A 24,226-nucleotide genomic window follows, 5' to 3' on the forward strand; every position below is an offset into this window, starting at 1 on the left:
GAAATGTGCTCAAGGGTGACAATTTGTAGAAGAGCTTTCTTGGAAAGGTAAGCATCTCGTTGAATAGCATGAGTAAAGCTGGCACTTGAAGGGGGCACCCGGATTTGAACCAGGGACCTCTCGATCTGCAGTCGAATGCTCTTCCACTGAGCTATGCCCCCTTGGCTTATGATTGTCCTCACTGGTTCTTAAAAAGTAATGTTCTGAGGAAACCAATTTCTCAAAAGGTAGGATGCTTGTTGAAATCCCTACCAATGAAGATTGCCAGTGAGAGAGTGGATGATTAGTTCCTGTTTAGTTCTGCATGAGAAATGTGCTCAAGGGTGACAAGTTGAAGAAGAGCTTTCTTGAAAGGTAAGCATCTCGTTGGCACTTGAAGGGGGCACCCGGATTTGAACCAGGGACTTCTTGATCTGCAGTCGAATGCTCTTCCACTGAGCTATGCCCCCCCTGGCTTATGATTGTCCTCACTGGTTCTTAAAAAGTAATGTTCTGAGGAAACCAATTTCTCAAAAGGTAGGATGCTTGTTGAAATCCCTACCAATGAAGATTCCCAGTGAGAGAGTGGACGACCAGTTCAGTTCTGCATGAGAAATGTGCTCAAGGGTGACAATTTGTAGAAGAGCTTTCTTGGAAAGGTAAGCATCTCGTTGAATAGCATGAGTAAATCTGGCACTTGAAGAGGGCACCCGGATTAGGAACCAGGGACTTCTTGATCTGCAGTCGAATGCTCTTCCACTGAGCTATGCCCCCTTGGCTTATGATTGTCCTCACTGGTTCTTAAAAAGTAATGTTCTGAGGAAACCAATTTCTCAAAAGGTAGGATGCTTGTTGAAATCCCTACCAATGAAGATGGCCAGTGAGAGAGTGGATGACCAGTTCCAGTTCAGTTCTGCATGAGAAATGTGCTCAAGGGTGACAATTTGTAGAAGAGCTTTCTTGGAAAGGTAAGCATCTCGTTGAATAGCATGAGTAAAGCTGGCACTTGAAGAGGGCACCCGGATTATGAACCAGGGACTTCTTGATCTGCAGTCGAATGCTCTTCCACTGAGCTATGCCCCCTTGGCTTATGATTGTCCTCACTGGTTCTTAAAAAGTAATGTTCTGAGGAAACCAATTTCTCAAAAGGTAGGATGCTTGTTGAAATCCCTACCAATGAAGATGGCCAGTGAGAGAGTGGATGACCAGTTCCAGTTCAGTTCTGCATGAGAAATGTGCTCAAGGGTGACAATTTGTAGAAGAGCTTTCTTGGAAAGGTAAGCATCTCGTTGAATAGCATGAGTAAAGCTGGCACTTGAAGAGGGCACCCGGATTATGAACCAGGGACTTCTTGATCTGCAGTCGAATGCTCTTCCACTGAGCTATGCCCCCTTGGCTTATGATTGTCCTCACTGGTTCTTAAAAAGTAATGTTCTGAGGAAACCAATTTCTCAAAAGGTAGGATGCTTGTTGAAATCCCTACCAATGAAGATGGCCAGTGAGAGAGTGGATGACCAGTTCCAGTTCAGTTCTGCATGAGAAATGTGCTCAAGGGTGACAATTTGTAGAAGAGCTTTCTTGGAAAGGTAAGCATCTCGTTGAATAGCATGAGTAAAGCTGGCACTTGAAGGGGGCACCCGGATTTGAACCAGGGACCTCTCGATCTGCAGTCGAATGCTCTTCCTCTGAGCTATGCCCCCTTGGCTTATGATTGTCCTCACTGGTTCTTAAAAAGTAATGTTCTGAGGAAACCAATTTCTCAAAAGGTAGGATGCTTGTTGAAATCCCTACCAATGAATATTGCCAGTGAGAGAGTGGATGATTAGTTCCTGTTTAGTTCTGCATGAGAAATGTGCTCAAGGGTGACAAGTTGAAGAAGAGCTTTCTTGGAAAGGTAAGCATCTCGTTGAATAGCATGAGTAAAGCTGGCACTTGAAGGGGGCACCAGGGACCTCTCGATCTGCAGTCGAATGCTCTTCCACTGAGCTATGCCCCCTTGGCTTATGATTGTCCTCACTGGTTCTTAAAAAGTAATGTTCTGAGGAAACCAATTTCTCAAAAGGTAGGATGCTTGTTGAAATCCCTACCAATGAAGATGGCCAGTGAGAGAGTGGATGACCAGTTCCAGTTCAGTTCTGCATGAGAAATGTGCTCAAGGGTGACAATTTGTAGAAGAGCTTTCTTGGAAAGGTAAGCATCTCGTTGAATAGCATGAGTAAAGCTGGCACTTGAAGAGGGCACCCGGATTATGAACCAGGGACTTCTTGATCTGCAGTCGAATGCTCTTCCACTGAGCTATGCCCCCTTGGCTTATGATTGTCCTCACTGGTTCTTAAAAAGTAATGTTCTGAGGAAACCAATTTCTCAAAAGGTAGGATGCTTGTTGAAATCCCTACCAATGAAGATGGCCAGTGAGAGAGTGGATGACCAGTTCCAGTTCAGTTCTGCATGAGAAATGTGCTCAAGGGTGACAATTTGTAGAAGAGCTTTCTTGGAAAGGTAAGCATCTCGTTGAATAGCATGAGTAAAGCTGGCACTTGAAGAGGGCACCCGGATTATGAACCAGGGACTTCTTGATCTGCAGTCGAATGCTCTTCCACTGAGCTATGCCCCCTTGGCTTATGATTGTCCTCACTGGTTCTTAAAAAGTAATGTTCTGAGGAAACCAATTTCTCAAAAGGTAGGATGCTTGTTGAAATCCCTACCAATGAAGATGGCCAGTGAGAGAGTGGATGACCAGTTCCAGTTCAGTTCTGCATGAGAAATGTGCTCAAGGGTGACAATTTGTAGAAGAGCTTTCTTGGAAAGGTAAGCATCTCGTTGAATAGCATGAGTAAAGCTGGCACTTGAAGAGGGCACCCGGATTAGGAACCAGGGACTTCTTGATCTGCAGTCGAATGCTCTTCCACTGAGCTATGCCCCCTTGGCTTATGATTGTCCTCACTAATGTTCTGAGGAAACCAATTTCTCAAAAGGTAGGATGCTTGTTGAAATCCCTACCAATGAAGATGGCCAGTGAGAGAGTGGATGACCAGTTCCAGTTCAGTTCTGCATGAGAAATGTGCTCAAGGGTGACAATTTGTAGAAGAGCTTTCTTGGAAAGGTAAGCATCTCGTTGAATAGCATGAGTAAAGCTGGCACTTGAAGGGGGCACCCGGATTTGAACCAGGGACCTCTCGATCTGCAGTCGAATGCTCTTCCTCTGAGCTATGCCCCCTTGGCTTATGATTGTCCTCACTGGTTCTTAAAAAGTAATGTTCTGAGGAAACCAATTTCTCAAAAGGTAGGATGCTTGTTGAAATCCCTACCAATGAAGATGGCCAGTGAGAGAGTGGATGACCAGTTCCAGTTCAGTTCTGCATGAGAAATGTGCTCAAGGGTGACAATTTGTAGAAGAGCTTTCTTGGAAAGGTAAGCATCTCGTTGAATAGCATGAGTAAAGCTGGCACTTGAAGGGGGCACCCGGATTTGAACCAGGGACCTCTCGATCTGCAGTCGAATGCTCTTCCACTGAGCTATGCCCCCTTGGCTTATGATTGTCCTCACTGGTTCTTAAAAAGTAATGTTCTGAGGAAACCAATTTCTCAAAAGGTAGGATGCTTGTTGAAATCCCTACCAATGAAGATTGCCAGTGAGAGAGTGGATGATTAGTTCCTGTTTAGTTCTGCATGAGAAATGTGCTCAAGGGTGACAAGTTGAAGAAGAGCTTTCTTGAAAGGTAAGCATCTCGTTGGCACTTGAAGGGGGCACCCGGATTTGAACCAGGGACTTCTTGATCTGCAGTCGAATGCTCTTCCACTGAGCTATGCCCCCCCTGGCTTATGATTGTCCTCACTGGTTCTTAAAAAGTAATGTTCTGAGGAAACCAATTTCTCAAAAGGTAGGATGCTTGTTGAAATCCCTACCAATGAAGATTCCCAGTGAGAGAGTGGACGACCAGTTCAGTTCTGCATGAGAAATGTGCTCAAGGGTGACAATTTGTAGAAGAGCTTTCTTGGAAAGGTAAGCATCTCGTTGAATAGCATGAGTAAATCTGGCACTTGAAGAGGGCACCCGGATTAGGAACCAGGGACTTCTTGATCTGCAGTCGAATGCTCTTCCACTGAGCTATGCCCCCTTGGCTTATGATTGTCCTCACTGGTTCTTAAAAAGTAATGTTCTGAGGAAACCAATTTCTCAAAAGGTAGGATGCTTGTTGAAATCCCTACCAATGAAGATGGCCAGTGAGAGAGTGGATGACCAGTTCCAGTTCAGTTCTGCATGAGAAATGTGCTCAAGGGTGACAATTTGTAGAAGAGCTTTCTTGGAAAGGTAAGCATCTCGTTGAATAGCATGAGTAAAGCTGGCACTTGAAGAGGGCACCCGGATTATGAACCAGGGACTTCTTGATCTGCAGTCGAATGCTCTTCCACTGAGCTATGCCCCCTTGGCTTATGATTGTCCTCACTGGTTCTTAAAAAGTAATGTTCTGAGGAAACCAATTTCTCAAAAGGTAGGATGCTTGTTGAAATCCCTACCAATGAAGATGGCCAGTGAGAGAGTGGATGACCAGTTCCAGTTCAGTTCTGCATGAGAAATGTGCTCAAGGGTGACAATTTGTAGAAGAGCTTTCTTGGAAAGGTAAGCATCTCGTTGAATAGCATGAGTAAAGCTGGCACTTGAAGAGGGCACCCGGATTATGAACCAGGGACTTCTTGATCTGCAGTCGAATGCTCTTCCACTGAGCTATGCCCCCTTGGCTTATGATTGTCCTCACTGGTTCTTAAAAAGTAATGTTCTGAGGAAACCAATTTCTCAAAAGGTAGGATGCTTGTTGAAATCCCTACCAATGAAGATGGCCAGTGAGAGAGTGGATGACCAGTTCCAGTTCAGTTCTGCATGAGAAATGTGCTCAAGGGTGACAATTTGTAGAAGAGCTTTCTTGGAAAGGTAAGCATCTCGTTGAATAGCATGAGTAAAGCTGGCACTTGAAGGGGGCACCCGGATTTGAACCAGGGACCTCTCGATCTGCAGTCGAATGCTCTTCCTCTGAGCTATGCCCCCTTGGCTTATGATTGTCCTCACTGGTTCTTAAAAAGTAATGTTCTGAGGAAACCAATTTCTCAAAAGGTAGGATGCTTGTTGAAATCCCTACCAATGAATATTGCCAGTGAGAGAGTGGATGATTAGTTCCTGTTTAGTTCTGCATGAGAAATGTGCTCAAGGGTGACAAGTTGAAGAAGAGCTTTCTTGGAAAGGTAAGCATCTCGTTGAATAGCATGAGTAAAGCTGGCACTTGAAGGGGGCACCCGGATTAGAACCAGGGACCTCTCGATCTGCAGTCGAATGCTCTTCCTCTGAGCTATGCCCCCTTGGCTTATGATTGTCCTCACTGGTTCTTAAAAAGTAATGTTCTGAGGAAACCAATTTCTCAAAAGGTAGGATGCTTGTTGAAATCCCTACCAATGAATATTGCCAGTGAGAGAGTGGATGATTAGTTCCTGTTTAGTCCTGCATGAGAAATGTGCTCAAGGGTGACAAGTTGAAGAAGAGCTTTCTTGGAAAGGTAAGCATCTCGTTGAATAGCATGAGTAAAGCTGGCACTTGAAGGGGGCACCCGGATTAGAACCAGGGACCTCTCGATCTGCAGTCGAATGCTCTTCCTCTGAGCTATGCCCCCTTGGCTTATGATTGTCCTCACTGGTTCTTAAAAAGTAATGTTCTGAGGAAACCAATTTCTCAAAAGGTAGGATGCTTGTTGAAATCCCTACCAATGAAGATTCCCAGTGAGAGAGTGGACGACCAGTTCCTGTTTAGTTCTGCATGAGAAATGTGCTCAAGGGTGACAAGTTGAAGAAGAGCTTTCTTGGAAAGGTAAGCATCTCGTTGAATAGCATGAGTAAAGCTGGCACTTGAAGGGGGCACCCGGATTTGAACCAGGGACCTCTCGATCTGCAGTCGAATGCTCTTCCACTGAGCTATGCCCCCTTGGCTTATGATTGTCCTCACTGGTTCTTAAAAAGTAATGTTCTGAGGAAACCAATTTCTCAAAAGGTAGGATGCTTGTTGAAATCCCTACCAATGAAGATTCCCAGTGAAAGAGTGGACGACCAGTTCAGTTCTGCATGAGAAATGTGCTCAAGGGTGACAATTTGTAGAAGAGCTTTCTTGGAAAGGTAAGCATCTCGTTGAATAGCATGAGTAAAGCTGGCACTTGAAGAGGGCACCCGGATTATGAACCAGGGACTTCTTGATCTGCAGTCGAATGCTCTTCCACTGAGCTATGCCCCCTTGGCTTATGATTGTCCTCACTGGTTCTTAAAAAGTAATGTTCTGAGGAAACCAATTTCTCAAAAGGTAGGATGCTTGTTGAAATCCCTACCAATGAAGATGGCCAGTGAGAGAGTGGATGACCAGTTCCAGTTCAGTTCTGCATGAGAAATGTGCTCAAGGGTGACAATTTGTAGAAGAGCTTTCTTGGAAAGGTAAGCATCTCGTTGAATAGCATGAGTAAAGCTGGCACTTGAAGAGGGCACCCGGATTATGAACCAGGGACTTCTTGATCTGCAGTCGAATGCTCTTCCACTGAGCTATGCCCCCTTGGCTTATGATTGTCCTCACTGGTTCTTAAAAAGTAATGTTCTGAGGAAACCAATTTCTCAAAAGGTAGGATGCTTGTTGAAATCCCTACCAATGAAGATGGCCAGTGAGAGAGTGGATGACCAGTTCCAGTTCAGTTCTGCATGAGAAATGTGCTCAAGGGTGACAATTTGTAGAAGAGCTTTCTTGGAAAGGTAAGCATCTCGTTGAATAGCATGAGTAAAGCTGGCACTTGAAGAGGGCACCCGGATTAGGAACCAGGGACTTCTTGATCTGCAGTCGAATGCTCTTCCACTGAGCTATGCCCCCTTGGCTTATGATTGTCCTCACTAATGTTCTGAGGAAACCAATTTCTCAAAAGGTAGGATGCTTGTTGAAATCCCTACCAATGAAGATGGCCAGTGAGAGAGTGGATGACCAGTTCCAGTTCAGTTCTGCATGAGAAATGTGCTCAAGGGTGACAATTTGTAGAAGAGCTTTCTTGGAAAGGTAAGCATCTCGTTGAATAGCATGAGTAAAGCTGGCACTTGAAGAGGGCACCCGGATTATGAACCAGGGACTTCTTGATCTGCAGTCGAATGCTCTTCCACTGAGCTATGCCCCCTTGGCTTATGATTGTCCTCACTGGTTCTTAAAAAGTAATGTTCTGAGGAAACCAATTTCTCAAAAGGTAGGATGCTTGTTGAAATCCCTACCAATTAAGATGGCCAGTGAGAGAGTGGATGACCAGTTCCAGTTCAGTTCTGCATGAGAAATGTGCTCAAGGGTGACAATTTGTAGAAGAGCTTTCTTGGAAAGGTAAGCATCTCGTTGAATAGCATGAGTAAAGCTGGCACTTGAAGGGGGCACCCGGATTTGAACCAGGGACCTCTCGATCTGCAGTCGAATGCTCTTCCTCTGAGCTATGCCCCCTTGGCTTATGATTGTCCTCACTGGTTCTTAAAAAGTAATGTTCTGAGGAAACCAATTTCTCAAAAGGTAGGATGCTTGTTGAAATCCCTACCAATGAATATTGCCAGTGAGAGAGTGGATGATTAGTTCCTGTTTAGTTCTGCATGAGAAATGTGCTCAAGGGTGACAAGTTAAAGAAGAGCTTTCTTGGAAAGGTAAGCATCTCGTTGAATAGCATGAGTAAAGCTGGCACTTGAAGGGGGCACCCGGATTAGAACCAGGGACCTCTCGATCTGCAGTTGAATGCTCTTCCTCTGAGCTATGCCCCCTTGGCTTATGATTGTCCTCACTGGTTCTTAAAAAGTAATGTTCTGAGGAAACCAATTTCTCAAAAGGTAGGATGCTTGTTGAAATCCCTACCAATGAATATTGCCAGTGAGAGAGTGGATGATTAGTTCCTGTTTAGTTCTGCATGAGAAATGTGCTCAAGGGTGACAAGTTGAAGAAGAGCTTTCTTGGAAAGGTAAGCATCTCGTTGAATAGCATGAGTAAAGCTGGCACTTGAAGGGGGCACCCGGATTTGAACCAGGGACCTCTTCCACTGAGCTATGCCCCCTTGGCTTATGATTGTCCTCACTGGTTCTTAAAAAGTAATGTTCTGAGGAAACCAATTTCTCAAAAGGTAGGATGCTTGTTGAAATCCCTACCAATGAAGATTGCCAGTGAGAGAGTGGATGATTAGTTCCTGTTTAGTTCTGCATGAGAAATGTGCTCAAGGGTGACAAGTTGAAGAAGAGCTTTCTTGGAAAGGTAAGCATCTCGTTGGCACTTGAAGGGGGCACCCGGATTTGAACCAGGGACTTCTTGATCTGCAGTCGAATGCTCTTCCACTGAGCTATGCCCCCTTGGCTTATGATTGTCCTCACTGGTTCTTAAAAAGTAATGTTCTGAGGAAACCAATTTCTCAAAAGGTAGGATGCTTGTTGAAATCCCTACCAATGAAGATTCCCAGTGAGAGAGTCGACGACCAGTTCAGTTCTGCATGAGAAATGTGCTCAAGGGTGACAATTTGTAGAAGAGCTTTCTTGGAAAGGTAAGCATCTCGTTGAATAGCATGAGTAAAGCTGGCACTTGAAGAGGGCACCCGGATTATGAACCAGGGACTTCTTGATCTGCAGTCGAATGCTCTTCCACTGAGCTATGCCCCCTTGGCTTATGATTGTCCTCACTGGTTCTTAAAAAGTAATGTTCTGAGGAAACCAATTTCTCAAAAGGTAGGATGCTTGTTGAAATCCCTACCAATGAAGATTCCCAGTGAGAGAGTGGACGACCAGTTCAGTTCTGCATGAGAAATGTGCTCAAGGGTGACAAGTTGAAGAAGAGCTTTCTTGGAAAGGTAAGCATCTCGTTGGCACTTGAAGGGGGCACCCGGATTTGAACCAGGGACTTCTTGATCTGCAGTCGAATGCTCTTCCACTGAGCTATGCCCCCCCTGGCTTATAACTGTGCTCACTGGTTCTTAAAAAGTAATGTTCTGAGGAAACCAATTTCTCAAAAGGTAGGATGCTTGTTGAAATCCCTACCAATGAAGATTCCCAGTGAGAGAGTGGACGACCAGTTCAGTTCTGCATGAGAAATGTGCTCAAGGGTGACAATTTGTAGAAGAGCTTTCTTGGAAAGGTAAGCATCTCGTTGAATAGCATGAGTAAAGCTGGCACTTGAAGAGGGCACCCGGATTATGAACCAGGGACTTCTTGATCTGCAGTCGAATGCTCTTCCACTGAGCTATGCCCCCTTGGCTTATGATTGTCCTCACTGGTTCTTAAAAAGTAATGTTCTGAGGAAACCAATTTCTCAAAAGGTAGGATGCTTGTTGAAATCCCTACCAATGAAGATGGCCAGTGAGAGAGTGGATGACCAGTTCCAGTTCAGTTCTGCATGAGAAATGTGCTCAAGGGTGACAATTTGTAGAAGAGCTTTCTTGGAAAGGTAAGCATCTCGTTGAATAGCATGAGTAAAGCTGGCACTTGAAGGGGGCACCCGGATTTGAACCAGGGACCTCTCGATCTGCAGTCGAATGATTTTCCACTGAGCTATGCCCCCTTGGCTTATGATTGTCCTCACTGGTTCTTAAAAAGTAATGTTCTGAGGAAACCAATTTCTCAAAAGGTAGGATGCTTGTTGAAATCCCTACCAATGAAGATTCCCAGTGAAAGAGTGGACGACCAGTTCAGTTCTGCATGAGAAATGTGCTCAAGGGTGACAATTTGTAGAAGAGCTTTCTTGGAAAGGTAAGCATCTCGTTGAATAGCATGAGTAAAGCTGGCACTTGAAGAGGGCACCCGGATTATGAACCAGGGACTTCTTGATCTGCAGTCGAATGCTCTTCCACTGAGCTATGCCCCCTTGGCTTATGATTGTCCTCACTGGTTCTTAAAAAGTAATGTTCTGAGGAAACCAATTTCTCAAAAGGTAGGATGCTTGTTGAAATCCCTACCAATGAAGATGGCCAGTGAGAGAGTGGATGACCAGTTCCAGTTCAGTTCTGCATGAGAAATGTGCTCAAGGGTGACAATTTGTAGAAGAGCTTTCTTGGAAAGGTAAGCATCTCGTTGAATAGCATGAGTAAAGCTGGCACTTGAAGAGGGCACCCGGATTATGAACCAGGGACTTCTTGATCTGCAGTCGAATGCTCTTCCACTGAGCTATGCCCCCTTGGCTTATGATTGTCCTCACTGGTTCTTAAAAAGTAATGTTCTGAGGAAACCAATTTCTCAAAAGGTAGGATGCTTGTTGAAATCCCTACCAATGAAGATGGCCAGTGAGAGAGTGGATGACCAGTTCCAGTTCAGTTCTGCATGAGAAATGTGCTCAAGGGTGACAATTTGTAGAAGAGCTTTCTTGGAAAGGTAAGCATCTCGTTGAATAGCATGAGTAAAGCTGGCACTTGAAGAGGGCACCCGGATTAGGAACCAGGGACTTCTTGATCTGCAGTCGAATGCTCTTCCACTGAGCTATGCCCCCTTGGCTTATGATTGTCCTCACTAATGTTCTGAGGAAACCAATTTCTCAAAAGGTAGGATGCTTGTTGAAATCCCTACCAATGAAGATGGCCAGTGAGAGAGTGGATGACCAGTTCCAGTTCAGTTCTGCATGAGAAATGTGCTCAAGGGTGACAATTTGTAGAAGAGCTTTCTTGGAAAGGTAAGCATCTCGTTGAATAGCATGAGTAAAGCTGGCACTTGAAGGGGGCACCCGGATTTGAACCAGGGACCTCTCGATCTGCAGTCGAATGCTCTTCCTCTGAGCTATGCCCCCTTGGCTTATGATTGTCCTCACTGGTTCTTAAAAAGTAATGTTCTGAGGAAACCAATTTCTCAAAAGGTAGGATGCTTGTTGAAATCCCTACCAATGAAGATTGCCAGTGAGAGAGTGGATGATTAGTTCTGCATGAGAAATGTGCTCAAGGGTGACAAGTTGAAGAAGAGCTTTCTTGAAAGGTAAGCATCTCGTTGGCACTTGAAGGGGGCACCCGGATTTGAACCAGGGACTTCTTGATCTGCAGTCGAATGCTCTTCCACTGAGCTATGCCCCCCCTGGCTTATGATTGTCCTCACTGGTTCTTAAAAAGTAATGTTCTGAGGAAACCAATTTCTCAAAAGGTAGGATGCTTGTTGAAATCCCTACCAATGAAGATTCCCAGTGAGAGAGTGGACGACCAGTTCAGTTCTGCATGAGAAATGTGCTCAAGGGTGACAATTTGTAGAAGAGCTTTCTTGGAAAGGTAAGCATCTCGTTGAATAGCATGAGTAAATCTGGCACTTGAAGAGGGCACCCGGATTAGGAACCAGGGACTTCTTGATCTGCAGTCGAATGCTCTTCCACTGAGCTATGCCCCCTTGGCTTATGATTGTCCTCACTGGTTCTTAAAAAGTAATGTTCTGAGGAAACCAATTTCTCAAAAGGTAGGATGCTTGTTGAAATCCCTACCAATGAAGATGGCCAGTGAGAGAGTGGATGACCAGTTCCAGTTCAGTTCTGCATGAGAAATGTGCTCAAGGGTGACAATTTGTAGAAGAGCTTTCTTGGAAAGGTAAGCATCTCGTTGAATAGCATGAGTAAAGCTGGCACTTGAAGAGGGCACCCGGATTATGAACCAGGGACTTCTTGATCTGCAGTCGAATGCTCTTCCACTGAGCTATGCCCCCTTGGCTTATGATTGTCCTCACTGGTTCTTAAAAAGTAATGTTCTGAGGAAACCAATTTCTCAAAAGGTAGGATGCTTGTTGAAATCCCTACCAATGAAGATGGCCAGTGAGAGAGTGGATGACCAGTTCCAGTTCAGTTCTGCATGAGAAATGTGCTCAAGGGTGACAATTTGTAGAAGAGCTTTCTTGGAAAGGTAAGCATCTCGTTGAATAGCATGAGTAAAGCTGGCACTTGAAGAGGGCACCCGGATTATGAACCAGGGACTTCTTGATCTGCAGTCGAATGCTCTTCCACTGAGCTATGCCCCCTTGGCTTATGATTGTCCTCACTGGTTCTTAAAAAGTAATGTTCTGAGGAAACCAATTTCTCAAAAGGTAGGATGCTTGTTGAAATCCCTACCAATGAAGATGGCCAGTGAGAGAGTGGATGACCAGTTCCAGTTCAGTTCTGCATGAGAAATGTGCTCAAGGGTGACAATTTGTAGAAGAGCTTTCTTGGAAAGGTAAGCATCTCGTTGAATAGCATGAGTAAAGCTGGCACTTGAAGGGGGCACCCGGATTTGAACCAGGGACCTCTCGATCTGCAGTCGAATGCTCTTCCTCTGAGCTATGCCCCCTTGGCTTATGATTGTCCTCACTGGTTCTTAAAAAGTAATGTTCTGAGGAAACCAATTTCTCAAAAGGTAGGATGCTTGTTGAAATCCCTACCAATGAATATTGCCAGTGAGAGAGTGGATGATTAGTTCCTGTTTAGTTCTGCATGAGAAATGTGCTCAAGGGTGACAAGTTGAAGAAGAGCTTTCTTGGAAAGGTAAGCATCTCGTTGAATAGCATGAGTAAAGCTGGCACTTGAAGGGGGCACCCGGATTAGAACCAGGGACCTCTCGATCTGCAGTCGAATGCTCTTCCTCTGAGCTATGCCCCCTTGGCTTATGATTGTCCTCACTGGTTCTTAAAAAGTAATGTTCTGAGGAAACCAATTTCTCAAAAGGTAGGATGCTTGTTGAAATCCCTACCAATGAATATTGCCAGTGAGAGAGTGGATGATTAGTTCCTGTTTAGTCCTGCATGAGAAATGTGCTCAAGGGTGACAAGTTGAAGAAGAGCTTTCTTGGAAAGGTAAGCATCTCGTTGAATAGCATGAGTAAAGCTGGCACTTGAAGGGGGCACCCGGATTAGAACCAGGGACCTCTCGATCTGCAGTCGAATGCTCTTCCTCTGAGCTATGCCCCCTTGGCTTATGATTGTCCTCACTGGTTCTTAAAAAGTAATGTTCTGAGGAAACCAATTTCTCAAAAGGTAGGATGCTTGTTGAAATCCCTACCAATGAAGATTCCCAGTGAGAGAGTGGACGACCAGTTCCTGTTTAGTTCTGCATGAGAAATGTGCTCAAGGGTGACAAGTTGAAGAAGAGCTTTCTTGGAAAGGTAAGCATCTCGTTGAATAGCATGAGTAAAGCTGGCACTTGAAGGGGGCACCCGGATTTGAACCAGGGACCTCTCGATCTGCAGTCGAATGCTCTTCCACTGAGCTATGCCCCCTTGGCTTATGATTGTCCTCACTGGTTCTTAAAAAGTAATGTTCTGAGGAAACCAATTTCTCAAAAGGTAGGATGCTTGTTGAAATCCCTACCAATGAAGATTCCCAGTGAAAGAGTGGACGACCAGTTCAGTTCTGCATGAGAAATGTGCTCAAGGGTGACAATTTGTAGAAGAGCTTTCTTGGAAAGGTAAGCATCTCGTTGAATAGCATGAGTAAAGCTGGCACTTGAAGAGGGCACCCGGATTATGAACCAGGGACTTCTTGATCTGCAGTCGAATGCTCTTCCACTGAGCTATGCCCCCTTGGCTTATGATTGTCCTCACTGGTTCTTAAAAAGTAATGTTCTGAGGAAACCAATTTCTCAAAAGGTAGGATGCTTGTTGAAATCCCTACCAATGAAGATGGCCAGTGAGAGAGTGGATGACCAGTTCCAGTTCAGTTCTGCATGAGAAATGTGCTCAAGGGTGACAATTTGTAGAAGAGCTTTCTTGGAAAGGTAAGCATCTCGTTGAATAGCATGAGTAAAGCTGGCACTTGAAGAGGGCACCCGGATTATGAACCAGGGACTTCTTGATCTGCAGTCGAATGCTCTTCCACTGAGCTATGCCCCCTTGGCTTATGATTGTCCTCACTGGTTCTTAAAAAGTAATGTTCTGAGGAAACCAATTTCTCAAAAGGTAGGATGCTTGTTGAAATCCCTACCAATGAAGATGGCCAGTGAGAGAGTGGATGACCAGTTCCAGTTCAGTTCTGCATGAGAAATGTGCTCAAGGGTGACAATTTGTAGAAGAGCTTTCTTGGAAAGGTAAGCATCTCGTTGAATAGCATGAGTAAAGCTGGCACTTGAAGAGGGCACCCGGATTAGGAACCAGGGACTTCTTGATCTGCAGTCGAATGCTCTTCCACTGAGCTATGCCCCCTTGGCTTATGATTGTCCTCACTAATGTTCTGAGGAAACCAATTTCTCAAAAGGTAGGATGCTTGTTGAAATCCCTACCAATGAAGATGGCCAGTGAGAGAGTGGATGACCAGTTCCAGTTCAGTTCTGCATGAGAAATGTGCTCAAGGGTGACAATTTGTAGAAGAGCTTTCTTGGAAAGGTAAGCATCTCGTTGAATAGCATGAGTAAAGCTGGCACTTGAAGAGGGCACCCGGATTATGAACCAGGGACTTCTTGATCTGCAGTCGAATGCTCTTCCACTGAGCTATGCCCCCTTGGCTTATGATTGTCCTCACTGGTTCTTAAAAAGTAATGTTCTGAGGAAACCAATTTCTCAAAAGGTAGGATGCTTGTTGAAATCCCTACCAATTAAGATGGCCAGTGAGAGAGTGGATGACCAGTTCCAGTTCAGTTCTGCATGAGAAATGTGCTCAAGGGTGACAATTTGTAGAAGAGCTTTCTTGGAAAGGTAAGCATCTCGTTGAATAGCATGAGTAAAGCTGGCACTTGAAGGGGGCACCCGGATTTGAACCAGGGACCTCTCGATCTGCAGTCGAATGCTCTTCCTCTGAGCTATGCCCCCTTGGCTTATGATTGTCCTCACTGGTTCTTAAAAAGTAATGTTCTGAGGAAACCAATTTCTCAAAAGGTAGGATGCTTGTTGAAATCCCTACCAATGAATATTGCCAGTGAGAGAGTGGATGATTAGTTCCTGTTTAGTTCTGCATGAGAAATGTGCTCAAGGGTGACAAGTTAAAGAAGAGCTTTCTTGGAAAGGTAAGCATCTCGTTGAATAGCATGAGTAAAGCTGGCACTTGAAGGGGGCACCCGGATTAGAACCAGGGACCTCTCGATCTGCAGTTGAATGCTCTTCCTCTGAGCTATGCCCCCTTGGCTTATGATTGTCCTCACTGGTTCTTAAAAAGTAATGTTCTGAGGAAACCAATTTCTCAAAAGGTAGGATGCTTGTTGAAATCCCTACCAATGAATATTGCCAGTGAGAGAGTGGATGATTAGTTCCTGTTTAGTTCTGCATGAGAAATGTGCTCAAGGGTGACAAGTTGAAGAAGAGCTTTCTTGGAAAGGTAAGCATCTCGTTGAATAGCATGAGTAAAGCTGGCACTTGAAGGGGGCACCCGGATTTGAACCAGGGACCTCTTCCACTGAGCTATGCCCCCTTGGCTTATGATTGTCCTCACTGGTTCTTAAAAAGTAATGTTCTGAGGAAACCAATTTCTCAAAAGGTAGGATGCTTGTTGAAATCCCTACCAATGAAGATTGCCAGTGAGAGAGTGGATGATTAGTTCCTGTTTAGTTCTGCATGAGAAATGTGCTCAAGGGTGACAAGTTGAAGAAGAGCTTTCTTGGAAAGGTAAGCATCTCGTTGGCACTTGAAGGGGGCACCCGGATTTGAACCAGGGACTTCTTGATCTGCAGTCGAATGCTCTTCCACTGAGCTATGCCCCCTTGGCTTATGATTGTCCTCACTGGTTCTTAAAAAGTAATGTTCTGAGGAAACCAATTTCTCAAAAGGTAGGATGCTTGTTGAAATCCCTACCAATGAAGATTCCCAGTGAGAGAGTCGACGACCAGTTCAGTTCTGCATGAGAAATGTGCTCAAGGGTGACAATTTGTAGAAGAGCTTTCTTGGAAAGGTAAGCATCTCGTTGAATAGCATGAGTAAAGCTGGCACTTGAAGAGGGCACCCGGATTATGAACCAGGGACTTCTTGATCTGCAGTCGAATGCTCTTCCACTGAGCTATGCCCCCTTGGCTTATGATTGTCCTCACTGGTTCTTAAAAAGTAATGTTCTGAGGAAACCAATTTCTCAAAAGGTAGGATGCTTGTTGAAATCCCTACCAATGAAGATTCCCAGTGAGAGAGTGGACGACCAGTTCAGTTCTGCATGAGAAATGTGCTCAAGGGTGACAAGTTGAAGAAGAGCTTTCTTGGAAAGGTAAGCATCTCGTTGAATAGCATGAGTAAAGCTGGCACTTGAAGAGGGCACCCGGATTATGAACCAGGGACTTCTTGATCTGCAGTCGAATGCTCTTCCACTGAGCTATGCCCCCCCTGGCTTATAACTGTGCTCACTGGTTCTTAAAAAGTAATGTTCTGAGGAAACCAATTTCTCAAAAGGTAGGATGCTTGTTGAAATCCCTACCAATGAAGATTCCCAGTGAGAGAGTGGACGACCAGTTCAGTTCTGCATGAGAAATGTGCTCAAGGGTGACAATTTGTAGAAGAGCTTTCTTGGAAAGGTAAGCATCTCGTTGAATAGCATGAGTAAAGCTGGCACTTGAAGAGGGCACCCGGATTATGAACCAGGGACTTCTTGATCTGCAGTCGAATGCTCTTCCACTGAGCTATGCCCCCTTGGCTTATGATTGTCCTCACTGGTTCTTAAAAAGTAATGTTCTGAGGAAACCAATTTCTCAAAAGGTAGGATGCTTGTTGAAATCCCTACCAATGAAGATGGCCAGTGAGAGAGTGGATGACCAGTTCCAGTTCAGTTCTGCATGAGAAATGTGCTCAAGGGTGACAATTTGTAGAAGAGCTTTCTTGGAAAGGTAAGCATCTCGTTGAATAGCATGAGTAAAGCTGGCACTTGAAGGGGGCACCCGGATTTGAACCAGGGACCTCTCGATCTGCAGTCGAATGCTCTTCCTCTGAGCTATGCCCCCTTGGCTTATGATTGTCCTCACTGGTTCTTAAAAAGTAATGTTCTGAGGAAACCAATTTCTCAAAAGGTAGGATGCTTGTTGAAATCCCTACCAATGAATATTGCCAGTGAGAGAGTGGATGATTAGTTCCTGTTTAGTTCTGCATGAGAAATGTGCTCAAGGGTGACAAGTTGAAGAAGAGCTTTCTTGGAAAGGTAAGCATCTCGTTGAATAGCATGAGTAAAGCTGGCACTTGAAGGGGGCACCCGGATTAGAACCAGGGACCTCTCGATCTGCAGTCGAATGCTCTTCCTCTGAGCTATGCCCCCTTGGCTTATGATTGTCCTCACTGGTTCTTAAAAAGTAATGTTCTGAGGAAACCAATTTCTCAAAAGGTAGGATGCTTGTTGAAATCCCTACCAATGAATATTGCCAGTGAGAGAGTGGATGATTAGTTCCTGTTTAGTTCTGCATGAGAAATGTGCTCAAGGGTGACAAGTTGAAGAAGAGCTTTCTTGGAAAGGTAAGCATCTCGTTGAATAGCATGAGTAAAGCTGGCACTTGAAGGGGGCACCCGGATTAGAACCAGGGACCTCTCGATCTGCAGTCGAATGCTCTTCCTCTGAGCTATGCCCCCTTGGCTTATGATTGTCCTCACTGGTTCTTAAAAAGTAATGTTCTGAGGAAACCAATTTCTCAAAAGGTAGGATGCTTGTTGAAATCCCTACCAATGAAGATTCCCAGTGAGAGAGTGGACGACCAGTTCCTGTTTAGTTCTGCATGAGAAATGTGCTCAAGGGTGACAAGTTGAAGAAGAGCTTTCTTGGAAAGGTAAGCATCTCGTTGAATAGCATGAGTAAAGCTGGCACTTGAAGGGGGCACCCGGATTTGAACCAGGGACCTCTCGATCTGCAGTCGAATGCTCTTCCACTGAGCTATGCCCCCTTGGCTTATGATTGTCCTCACTGGTTCTTAAAAAGTAATGTTCTGAGGAAACCAATTTCTCAAAAGTAAGGATGCTTGTTGAAATCCCTACCAATGAAGATGGCCAGTGAGAGAGTGGACAACCAGTTCAGTTCTGCATGAGAAATGTGCTCAAGGGTGACAATTTGAAGAAGAGCTTTCTTGGAAAGGTAAGCATCTCGTTGAATAGCATGAGTAAAGCTGGCACTTGAAGGGGGCACCCGGATTTGAACCAGGGACCTCTCGATCTGCAGTCGAATGCTCTTCCACTGAGCTATGCCCCCTTGGCTTATGATTGTCCTCACTGGTTCTTAAAAAGTAATGTTCTGAGGAAACCAATTTCTCAAAAAGTAGGATGCTTGTTGAAATCCCTACCAATGAAGATGGCCAGTGAGAGAGTGGATGACCAGTTCCAGTTCAGTTCTGCATGAGAAATGTGCTCAAGGGTGACAATTTGTAGAAGAGCTTTCTTGGAAAGGTAAGCATCTCGTTGAATAGCATGAGTAAAGCTGGCACTTGAAGAGGGCACCCGGATTATGAACCAGGGACTTCTTGATCTGCAGTCGAATGCTCTTCCACTGAGCTATGCCCCCTTGGCTTATGATTGTCCTCACTGGTTCTTAAAAAGTAATGTTCTGAGGAAACCAATTTCTCAAAAGGTAGGATGCTTGTTGAAATCCCTACCAATGAAGATGGCCAGTGAGAGAGTGGATGACCAGTTCCAGTTCAGTTCTGCATGAGAAATGTGCTCAAGGGTGACAATTTGTAGAAGAGCTTTCTTGGAAAGGTAAGCATCTCGTTGAATAGCATGAGTAAAGCTGGCACTTGAAGAGGGCACCCGGATTAGGAACCAGGGACTTCTTGATCTGCAGTCGAATGCTCTTCCACTGAGCTATGCCCCCTTGGCTTATGATTGTCCTCACTGGTTCTTAAAAAGTAATGTTCTGAGGAAACCAATTTCTCAAAAGGTAGGATGCTTGTTGAAATCCCTACCAATGAAGATTGCCAGTGAGAGAGTGGATGATTAGTTCCTGTTTAGTTCTGCATGAGAAATGTGCTCAAGGGTGACAAGTTGAAGTAGAGCTTTCTTGGAAAGGTAAGCATCTCGTTGAATAGCATGAGTAAAGCTGGCACTTGAAGAGGGCACCCGGATTATGAACCAGGGACTTCTTGATCTGCAGTCGAATGCTCTTCCACTGAGCTATGCCCCCTTGGCTTATGATTGTCCTCACTGGTTCTTAAAAAGTAATGTTCTGAGGAAACCAATTTCTCAAAAGGTAGGATGCTTGTTGAAATCCCTACCAATGAAGATTCCCAGTGAGAGAGTGGACGACCAGTTCAGTTCTGCATGAGAAATGTGCTCAAGGGTGACAATTTGTAGAAGAGCTTTCTTGGAAAGGTAAGCATCTCGTTGAATAGCATGAGTAAAGCTGGCACTTGAAGAGGGCACCCGGATTATGAACCAGGGACTTCTTGATCTGCAGTCGAATGCTCTTCCACTGAGCTATGCCCCCTTGGCTTATGATTGTCCTCACTGGTTCTTAAAAAGTAATGTTCTGAGGAAACCAATTTCTCAAAAGGTAGGATGCTTGTTGAAATCCCTACCAATGAAGATGGCCAGTGAGAGAGTGGATGATTAGTTCCTGTTTAGTTCTGCATGAGAAATGTGCTCAAGGGTGACAAGTTGAAGAAGAGCTTTCTTGGAAAGGTAAGCATCTCGTTGGCACTTGAAGGGGGCACCCGGATTTGAACCAGGGACCTCTCGATCTGCAGTCGAATGCTCTTCCACTGAGCTATGCCCGCTTGGCTTATTATTGTCCTCACTGGTTCTTAAAAAGTAATGTTCTGAGGAAACCAATTTCTCAAAAGTAAGGATGCTTGTTGAAATCCCTACCAATGAAGATTCCCAGTGAGAGAGTGGACGACCAGTTCAGTTCTGCATGAGAAATGTGCTCAAGGGTGACAAGTTGAAGAAGAGCTTTCTTGGAAAGGTAAGCATCTCGTTGAATAGCATGAGTAAAGCTGGCACTTGAAGGGGGCACCCGGATTTGAACCAGGGACCTCTCGATCTGCAGTCGAATGCTCTTCCACTGAGCTATGCCCGCTTGGCTTATTATTGTCCTCACTGGTTCTTAAAAAGTAATGTTCTGAGGAAACCAATTTCTCAAAAGGTAGGATGCTTGTTGAAATCCCTACCAATGAAGATTGCCAGTGAGAGAGTGGATGATTAGTTCCTGTTTAGTTCTGCATGAGAAATGTGCTCAAGGGTGACAAGTTGAAGTAGAGCTTTCTTGGAAAGGTAAGCATCTCGTTGAATAGCATGAGTAAAGCTGGCACTTGAAGGGGGCACCCGGATTATGAACCAGGGACTTCTTGATCTGCAGTCGAATGCTCTTCCACTGAGCTATGCCCCCTTGGCTTATGATTGTCCTCACTGGTTCTTAAAAAGTAATGTTCTGAGGAAACCAATTTCTCAAAAGGTAGGATGCTTGTTGAAATCCCTACCAATGAAGATGGCCAGTGAGAGAGTGGATGATTAGTTCTGCATGAGAAATGTGCTCAAGGGTGACAAGTTGAAGAAGAGCTTTCTTGGAAAGGTAAGCATCTCGTTGAATAGCATGAGTAAAGCTGGCACTTGAAGGGGGCACCCGGATTTGAACCAGGGACCTCTCGATCTGCAGTCGAATGCTCTTCCACTGAGCTATGCCCCCTTGGCTTATGATTGTCCTCACTGGTTCTTAAAAAGTAATGTTCTGAGGAAACCAATTTCTCAAAAGTAAGGATGCTTGTTGAAATCCCTACCAATGAAGATTCCCAGTGAGAGAGTGGACGACCAGTTCAGTTCTGCATGAGAAATGTGCTCAAGGGTGACAAGTTGAAGAAGAGCTTTCTTGGAAAGGTAAGCATCTCGTTGAATAGCATGAGTAAAGCTGGCACTTGAAGGGGGCACCCGGATTTGAACCAGGGACCTCTCGATCTGCAGTCGAATGCTCTTCCACTGAGCTATGCCCCCTTGGCTTATGATTGTCCTCACTGGTTCTTAAAAAGTAATGTTCTGAGGAAACCAATTTCTCAAAAGGTAGGATGCTTGTTGAAATCCCTACCAATGAAGATTCCCAGTGAGAGAGTGGACGACCAGTTCAGTTCTGCATGAGAAATGTGCTCAAGGGTGACAAGTTGAAGAAGAGCTTTCTTGGAAAGGTAAGCATCTCGTTGAATAGCATGAGTAAAGCTGGCACTTGAAGGGGGCACCCGGATTTGAACCAGGGACCTCTCGATCTGCAGTCGAATGCTCTTCCACTGAGCTATGCCCCCTTGGCTTATGATTGTCCTCACTGGTTCTTAAAAAGTAATGTTCTGAGGAAACCAATTTCTCAAAAGGTAGGATGCTTGTTGAAATCCCTACCAATGAAGATTCCCAGTGAGAGAGTGGACGACCAGTTCAGTTCTGCATGAGAAATGTGCTCAAGGGTGACAATTTGTAGAAGAGCTTTCTTGGAAAGGTAAGCATCTCGTTGAATAGCATGAGTAAAGCTGGCACTTGAAGAGGGCACCCGGATTATGAACCAGGGACTTCTTGATCTGCAGTCGAATGCTCTTCCACTGAGCTATGCCCCCTTGGCTTATGATTGTCCTCACTGGTTCTTAAAAAGTAATGTTCTGAGGAAACCAATTTCTCAAAAGGTAGGATGCTTGTTGAAATCCCTACCAATGAAGATGGCCAGTGAGAGAGTGGATGATTAGTTCCTGTTTAGTTCTGCATGAGAAATGTGCTCAAGGGTGACAAGTTGAAGAAGAGCTTTCTTGGAAAGGTAAGCATCTCGTTGGCACTTGAAGGGGGCACCCGGATTTGAACCAGGGACCTCTCGATCTGCAGTCGAATGCTCTTCCACTGAGCTATGCCCGCTTGGCTTATTATTGTCCTCACTGGTTCTTAAAAAGTAATGTTCTGAGGAAACCAATTTCTCAAAAGGTAGGATGCTTGTTGAAATCCCTACCAATGAAGATGGCCAGTGAGAGAGTGGATGATTAGTTCCTGTTTAGTTCTGCATGAGAAATGTGCTCAAGGGTGACAAGTTGAAGAAGAGCTTTCTTGGAAAGGTAAGCATCTCGTTGGCACTTGAAGGGGGCACCCGGATTTGAACCAGGGACCTCTCGATCTGCAGTCGAATGCTCTTCCACTGAGCTATGCCCGCTTGGCTTATTATTGTCCTCACTGGTTCTTAAAAAGTAATGTTCTGAGGAAACCAATTTCTCAAAAGTAAGGATGCTTGTTGAAATCCCTACCAATGAAGATTCCCAGTGAGAGAGTGGACGACCAGTTCAGTTCTGCATGAGAAATGTGCTCAAGGGTGACAAGTTGAAGAAGAGCTTTCTTGGAAAGGTAAGCATCTCGTTGAATAGCATGAGTAAAGCTGGCACTTGAAGGGGGCACCCGGATTTGAACCAGGGACCTCTCGATCTGCAGTCGAATGCTCTTCCACTGAGCTATGCCCCCTTGGCTTATGATTGTCCTCACTGGTTCTTAAAAAGTAATGTTCTGAGGAAACCAATTTCTCAAAAGGTAGGATGCTTGTTGAAATCCCTACCAATGAAGATTCCCAGTGAGAGAGTGGACGACCAGTTCAGTTCTGCATGAGAAATGTGCTCAAGGGTGACAAGTTGAAGAAGAGCTTTCTTGGAAAGGTAAGCATCTCGTTGAATAGCATGAGTAAAGCTGGCACTTGAAGAGGGCACCCGGATTATGAACCAGGGACTTCTTGATCTGCAGTCGAATGCTCTTCCACTGAGCTATGCCCCCTTGGCTTATGATTGTCCTCACTGGTTCTTAAAAAGTAATGTTCTGAGGAAACCAATTTCTCAAAAGGTAGGATGCTTGTTGAAATCCCTACCAATGAAGATTCCCAGTGAGAGAGTGGACGACCAGTTCAGTTCTGCATGAGAAATGTGCTCAAGGGTGACAATTTGTAGAAGAGCTTTCTTGGAAAGGTAAGCATCTCGTTGAATAGCATGAGTAAAGCTGGCACTTGAAGAGGGCACCCGGATTATGAACCAGGGACTTCTTGATCTGCAGTCGAATGCTCTTCCACTGAGCTATGCCCCCTTGGCTTATGATTGTCCTCACTGGTTCTTAAAAAGTAATGTTCTGAGGAAACCAATTTCTCAAAAGGTAGGATGCTTGTTGAAATCCCTACCAATGAAGATTCCCAGTGAGAGAGTGGACGACCAGTTCAGTTCTGCATGAGAAATGTGCTCAAGGGTGACAATTTGTAGAAGAGCTTTCTTGGAAAGGTAAGCATCTCGTTGAATAGCATGAGTAAAGCTGGCACTTGAAGAGGGCACCCGGATTATGAACCAGGGACTTCTTGATCTGCAGTCGAATGCTCTTCCACTGAGCTATGCCCCCTTGGCTTATGATTGTCCTCACTGGTTCTTAAAAAGTAATGTTCTGAGGAAACCAATTTCTCAAAAGGTAGGATGCTTGTTGAAATCCCTACCAATGAAGATGGCCAGTGAGAGAGTGGATGACCAGTTCCTGTTTAGTTCTGCATGAGAAATGTGCTCAAGGGTGACAAGTTGAAGAAGAGCTTTCTTGGAAAGGTAAGCATCTCGTTGGCACTTGAAGGGGGCACCCGGATTTGAACCAGGGACCTCTCGATCTGCAGTCGAATGCTCTTCCACTGAGCTATGCCCGCTTGGCTTATTATTGTCCTCACTGGTTCTTAAAAAGTAATGTTCTGAGGAAACCAATTTCTCAAAAGGTAGGATGCTTGTTGAAATCCCTACCAATGAAGATTGCCAGTGAGAGAGTGGATGATTAGTTCCTGTTTAGTTCTGCATGAGAAATGTGCTCAAGGGTGACAAGTTGAAGAAGAGCTTTCTTGGAAAGGTAAGCATCTCGTTGAATAGCATGAGTAAAGCTGGCACTTGAAGGGGGCACCCGGATTTGAACCAGGGACCTCTCGATCTGCAGTCGAATGCTCTTCCACTGAGCTATGCCCCCTTGGCTTATGATTGTCCTCACTGGTTCTTAAAAAGTAATGTTCTGAGGAAACCAATTTCTCAAAAGTAAGGATGCTTGTTGAAATCCCTACCCATGAAGATTCCCAGTGAGAGAGTGGACGACCAGTTCAGTTCTGCATGAGAAATGTGCTCAAGGGTGACAAGTTGAAGAAGAGCTTTCTTGGAAAGGTAAGCATCTCGTTGAATAGCATGAGTAAAGCTGGCACTTGAAGAGGGCACCCGGATTATGAACCAGGGACTTCTTGATCTGCAGTCGAATGCTCTTCCACTGAGCTATGCCCCCTTGATTGTCCTCACTGGTTCTTAAAAAGTAATGTTCTGAGGAAACCAATTTCTCAAAAGGTAGGATGCTTGTTGAAATCCCTACCAATGAAGATGGCCAGTGAGAGAGTGGATGACCAGTTCCTGTTTAGTTCTGCATGAGAAATGTGCTCAA

The 24,226-nt window shown here is 45.0% G+C and overlaps 11 non-coding genes across 11 annotated transcripts; all 11 read right to left on the reverse strand.

Annotated features, from left to right (window-relative positions):
* Positions 1-89: 89 nt before the first annotated feature.
* TRNAC-GCA (transfer RNA cysteine (anticodon GCA)) lies at positions 90-161 on the reverse strand. Its single transcript has one exon. It is a non-coding gene; the product is annotated as a tRNA-Cys (tRNA).
* A 3,271-nt stretch (positions 162-3,432) lies between these two features.
* TRNAC-GCA (transfer RNA cysteine (anticodon GCA)) lies at positions 3,433-3,504 on the reverse strand. Its single transcript has one exon. It is a non-coding gene; the product is annotated as a tRNA-Cys (tRNA).
* A 2,370-nt stretch (positions 3,505-5,874) lies between these two features.
* TRNAC-GCA (transfer RNA cysteine (anticodon GCA)) lies at positions 5,875-5,946 on the reverse strand. The gene has a single exon. It is a non-coding gene; the product is annotated as a tRNA-Cys (tRNA).
* Positions 5,947-13,126: 7,180 nt separating this feature from the next.
* Positions 13,127-13,198, reverse strand: TRNAC-GCA (transfer RNA cysteine (anticodon GCA)). The gene has a single exon. It is a non-coding gene; the product is annotated as a tRNA-Cys (tRNA).
* Positions 13,199-17,676: 4,478 nt separating this feature from the next.
* TRNAC-GCA (transfer RNA cysteine (anticodon GCA)) lies at positions 17,677-17,748 on the reverse strand. The gene has a single exon. It is a non-coding gene; the product is annotated as a tRNA-Cys (tRNA).
* Positions 17,749-17,978: 230 nt separating this feature from the next.
* On the reverse strand, positions 17,979-18,050 carry TRNAC-GCA (transfer RNA cysteine (anticodon GCA)). The gene has a single exon. It is a non-coding gene; the product is annotated as a tRNA-Cys (tRNA).
* Positions 18,051-20,405: 2,355 nt separating this feature from the next.
* On the reverse strand, positions 20,406-20,477 carry TRNAC-GCA (transfer RNA cysteine (anticodon GCA)). The gene has a single exon. It is a non-coding gene; the product is annotated as a tRNA-Cys (tRNA).
* A 230-nt stretch (positions 20,478-20,707) lies between these two features.
* On the reverse strand, positions 20,708-20,779 carry TRNAC-GCA (transfer RNA cysteine (anticodon GCA)). The gene has a single exon. It is a non-coding gene; the product is annotated as a tRNA-Cys (tRNA).
* A 230-nt stretch (positions 20,780-21,009) lies between these two features.
* On the reverse strand, positions 21,010-21,081 carry TRNAC-GCA (transfer RNA cysteine (anticodon GCA)). Its single transcript has one exon. It is a non-coding gene; the product is annotated as a tRNA-Cys (tRNA).
* Positions 21,082-22,192: 1,111 nt separating this feature from the next.
* Positions 22,193-22,264, reverse strand: TRNAC-GCA (transfer RNA cysteine (anticodon GCA)). Its single transcript has one exon. It is a non-coding gene; the product is annotated as a tRNA-Cys (tRNA).
* Positions 22,265-23,698: 1,434 nt separating this feature from the next.
* On the reverse strand, positions 23,699-23,770 carry TRNAC-GCA (transfer RNA cysteine (anticodon GCA)). The gene has a single exon. It is a non-coding gene; the product is annotated as a tRNA-Cys (tRNA).
* Positions 23,771-24,226: the final 456 nt, after the last annotated feature.

The sequence above is a fragment of the Eleutherodactylus coqui genome, chromosome 9, assembly GCF_035609145.1.
Source record: "Eleutherodactylus coqui strain aEleCoq1 chromosome 9, aEleCoq1.hap1, whole genome shotgun sequence".
Taxonomy (NCBI): Eukaryota; Metazoa; Chordata; class Amphibia; order Anura; family Eleutherodactylidae; genus Eleutherodactylus; species Eleutherodactylus coqui.